The 5,000-nt window shown below is 33.7% G+C and overlaps 1 protein-coding gene and 1 long non-coding RNA gene across 2 annotated transcripts in view; one reads left to right on the forward strand and one right to left on the reverse strand.

Annotated features, from left to right (window-relative positions):
• Nucleotides 1–4,924, forward strand: part of LOC125038925 — an 8,051-nt gene extending 3,127 nt beyond the window's left edge. Inside the window, exons 2-3 of the long non-coding RNA XR_007116086.1 lie at nucleotides 79–173; nucleotides 4,795–4,924. This is a non-coding gene — a long non-coding RNA (uncharacterized LOC125038925). The remainder of the gene's footprint in view (nucleotides 1–78; nucleotides 174–4,794) is intronic.
• Nucleotides 1–5,000, reverse strand: part of LOC125038924 (ubiquitin-associated domain-containing protein 1-like) — a 40,103-nt gene that overhangs the window by 33,163 nt on the left and 1,940 nt on the right. The gene's annotated exons all lie outside the window — the stretch shown is intronic.

Here is a 5,000-nt window from a genome sequence, read left to right on the forward strand (position 1 = left end):
TTATTAAATTTCTCTTTTTAGCCACAATTCTACATGTTTGCTGCATTAAACATGTACATCTTGTTTTTGTCTTTTCAGATGATTATCCCTATTCGCTGCTTTACCTGTGGAAAGGTCATTGGAAACAAGTGGGAAATTTATTTGGGTTACTTGTCTGCTGAATATACAGAAGGGTAAGTCAGTATGGGCTGTGTTTATTTACAAACTAATGAGACAATATATTTATGATTTAGAGTCCAGATATATATGTACTCAGAATCAATGTAAATTATAAAGTATATATAAATTTATAAAGTATTTTGTATACATTTGAGCAACCAGTTACATTTTAAGAGCAATTACAAGTTTTATGGTATTTTTTTTTTTTTGTGTGGTACTCCTCAAAACATGGCTTTACAATAAAGAGGGACAGAGATGGCAACAGCAGCTGCACAAAATAGGCCAGGGGGCATATAGACCCATTGTCCAGAAACAGTTTTTCAAAAGCCTTGGACTAAAATCAGCTAATATGTCATGAATAATAGTTCAGAAATGTGACTATCCTTCCCAGATAAGGTCAAAGGGCATGTATTAAGATATATTGAAAATGAAAATTTACCAATATCATTTGAAGTGCAATAGTAGAACATATGCAAAGAGAAAACATTCAAGTCTGACTCACTTTTCCACTCTTTTAGTGATGCCTTAGATGCTCTTGGGCTGAAAAGATATTGCTGCCGTAGGATGTTATTGGGACATGTGGACCTCATCGAGAAGCTGCTTAACTATGCTCCACTTGAGAAGTAACCTTCATTGCAGGTAATGCTCAATTAATCCTTTACAGAAAATGTTAACTTTGTCATGCATGGTTAGTATTTAAGTTAAAATGCCACCCCAATCCCTTGCTCGTTGTTATTGTTTGGGGGCTTATGACTGAGACAGGCTCTATGTAAAGGATAACCCCTACTCTTGCCTCAACTAATTTTGCATGGTCTTTTCTTCTCCCCTTTTCCTTTTCCCTTCTCTTCTTTATCCCCTACTTCTGTCCACTTCCTAAGGTGTGAGTGCCATGCTGAAATGATGAAAGGCTGGTTTTGTGTCAGTCCTGAACAGCCTCTGGTTTCCTGACCCCTGCCTCTCATTTTACCACAGGTCTGACCACTGATACTAATACTCCCTCCTCAATGTTTGCTATCAATTTTATCCATTCTGAATCATCCACCCAGGTCATTGCTTAACCCCTTGCCGATGGGTACGACGGGTAGACACGTGCTATGCCCACTGTTAGTACTTGTTTGATTGTTTTTACACATAGTTAGCTACACTTGTACTAAGTCACCAATGAGCTAGTTACGAGTACTGCCCGTCTTGCCCGTTCACCCTTTTCTTTGGTTTACAAAATATTTTACCTTATCTTATTTTGCTGTTACTAATATTAAAAAAACATTATAATAATTATAATGTTTATAATAAAAATAACACCATTGATATTCATAGCACTATTAAAAAATAAGATTTTCACACCAATTCAAATCACGAAGGGGCACAAGGTCTACTAACTGACTCCTTTGCGGCTAAGCACAGGCAAGGCAGACATTTCACAAAAAAAAATATAGAAAATGGTCACAGCATTTTCCCCATTTTTTGTTCATTTTCCCCATTTTTTTTTTCATTTTCCCGGCGGCATTGGGTTAACCTTCAGAATATTCCCCTTCCTCTTCCAACATCCCCTACTTTATCTCTTAAAGCAGTCTTCTTCATTGTCTACACCCTCCCCCCTTATTACTACTCTTCATCTTTATTGCTCTCCCAACAGTACTATCTTACTCCACACCAATCCTTCTTCCTTCTGCCCTCGTCATACTACTGCTTTCACCTCTGAAAACCTTTTGGGTACTCTTTCTGGCCCAGCCAAGTAGGATTGATTATTTGCAATTTCCCCTACAGCCCCATACTGTGACAATACCCTTTTCTCCCAATAATGTTTTGAAAAACAAGTAGGCAAAGTTTCCTTTCCCAGTTGCTCTGATCATTCACATCTAGTTCTGAGCTCGTGCACTATCTACACTGACTGACCTCATTGGCAAACCTACTTGTATTGGAACAGTTTCTGTCTCCCCACCTGATTGTCCTAGCTTTGACAAGGACTGGTTTGACTGAAAATAACATGCTCACCTACCTTGTTGAACCTCATTGGCAAACCTACTTGTATTGGAACAGTTTCTGTCTCCCCACCTGATTGTCCTAGCTTTGACAAGGACTGGTTTGACTGAAAATAACATGCTCACCTACCTTGTTGAATATGATACACTATTTCTCCCAAAGGCCAATCCAAGTTGAACACCAATATTGTTTACAGTTTATCTTCTGTCGACATGACCTCCTCCATAAAGTTTTAAATGGTTGAGTGGCTTGCCCTGTCCAAGCACATTGACCCTTCCCTGTCACTGTCAAAAATGTTTGTATTTTGGCCACCCAGCCAAACATTGTTGCTCCACAGCCTGCTGCCTTCTATGTGCCCAGCCTGGTCATGACCTTTCAAATTGCACTGCTTAATCATGCATATGTGCCAATTGTGGTGGCTCCCATAATGCATTTTATAAGAGCTGCCCTGCTCAAATCTGAGGTAGCAGTTCTCAGATTCAAATTAGGCTGTCCTTTACATGAGACCAGACAAAGCATGCCAACAAGGTTTTTCCTTTCTCTGCCTACCCCTTCTCACTTTACCCATCAATTCTCCAATCTCTCTATTCCTTTTTCCTTTATATATAAGTAAATGATGATATCAACCAATTACTTACTAAAATACATCATTTGACTAAAGATATTGGGTAAATATTTAACTGCTGTGTAAGTGCATTTGTCTGTAGAGGACCCTAATTAAGCAACATGGATTCTTGCATTACTGGTACAGGAGAGTTACATTCAACTATACCTTTAGTTCCAAGCTGTGGTCGATATCACCTGTTTACCCCATTTCCTTAAGTTTTAGAGATAAAAAAAATATGATCACAATTTCAATAATAACAATAATTATAATAATTGTAATGAAAGTCCAATGGGGTTTGTTCATATTTAATACAAAGTGTTAATAATATAACTTCTAAAACTTACAATTTAAGTCTTCTTATATATAAAAAGTACTTTAGGTAAATGTTACACAATTAGCATCAAGCAAATATATATCATAGCAGGTAACATCACTCATAGAATTGATAAATAATAGAAAATAACCTTACATGATTAATGTGTGAACACAGATTCCTCCACGGACTGTAAATGTTGATGTTGTACACGACAGGGGATATTGTCGGGCTGTGCACTTAAATATTATACTTTCTTAACCCCTTGCTGACGGGTACGACGGGTAGACACGTGCTATGCCCACTGTTAGTACTTGTTTGATTGTTTTACCACATAGATGGCTATACTTGTACTAAGTCACCAATGAGCCAGTTTTCTTTGATTTACGAAATATTTTCCGTTATCTTATTTTGCTCTTACTAATATTAAAAAACATTATAATGATTATAATGTTTATAATAAAAATAACACCATCGATATTCATAGCACTAGTAAAAAATACGTTTTTCCTACCAATTCAAATCAGGTATGGTCACAAGGTCTACTAATTGACTCCTTTGTGGCTAAGCACTAGCAGAGCCATCTATGGGCAGACATTTCACAAAAAAAATATAGAAAATAGGCACAGCATTTTCCCCATTTTTTGTTCATTTTCCCCGGCGGCATTGGGTTAATTGAACATATTAGTATAATAATAGTATCAATATTATATAAAAAAAAAGGGGAAAAAAAGAGGAAAACACATAGGTCTTACTTATTGATTCCTTGTTGACAAATCTCTTGTGGAGCCACCTCTGTGTATCATTAATAAAATAAATAAAAAAAAATATATATATATACATACATATATATATATATATATATATATATATGTATGCATGTATGTATGTATGTATGTACATATATATATGTATATGTATGTATGTACATATATATGTGTATGTATGTAAGTACATATATATATGTGTGTATGTATGTATGTACATATATATATATGTCTATGTATGTATGTACATATATATATGTCTATGTATGTATGTACATATATATATGTCTATGTATGTATGTACATATATATATATATATATATATATATATATATATATATATATGTCTATGTCTATGTATGTATGTACATATATATATGTCTATGTATGTATGTACATATATATATGTCTATGTATGTATGTACATATATATATGTCTATGTATGTATGTACATATATACATGTCTATGTATGTATGTACATATATACATGTCTATGTATGTATGTACATATATATATGTCTATGTATGTATGTACATATATATGTGTCTATGTATGTATGTACATATATACATGTCTATGTATGTATGTACATATATACATGTCTATGTATGTATGTACATATATACATGTCTATGTATGTATGTACATATATACATGTCTATGTATGTATGTACATATATACATGTCTATGTATGTATGTACATATATACATGTCTATGTATGTATGTACATATATACATGTCTATGTATGTATGTACATATATACATGTCTATGTCTGTATGTACATATATATGTCTGTATGTATGTACATATATATGTATATATGTATGAACATATATATATATATATATATATATATATATATATATATATATATATATATATAGTGGACTTTACATGTACATGTGTGTAAGACCTCAAAACTTGGATTTCAACAAATCATTGTTTTTTTTTTTTCAGATTCAGTGACTGCAGTTAAATTTAAGAAGACATGAAAAGAAGATTGATATGGATGGCCTGAAACCAAGATGTTCCTGTGAAAGCAAGGAGCAAATCAGGATGAAGATTTTGTAATAAAATTTATTATTGATACTATTTCTCATTCCTTTCCTTCAACAAGAACAAAAAATATAAGAATCTCATAACGTAGAGTGAGGAAGACCGTA

This window comes from Penaeus chinensis, chromosome 26, assembly GCF_019202785.1.
Source record: "Penaeus chinensis breed Huanghai No. 1 chromosome 26, ASM1920278v2, whole genome shotgun sequence".
NCBI classification, from domain to species: Eukaryota; Metazoa; Arthropoda; class Malacostraca; order Decapoda; family Penaeidae; genus Penaeus; species Penaeus chinensis.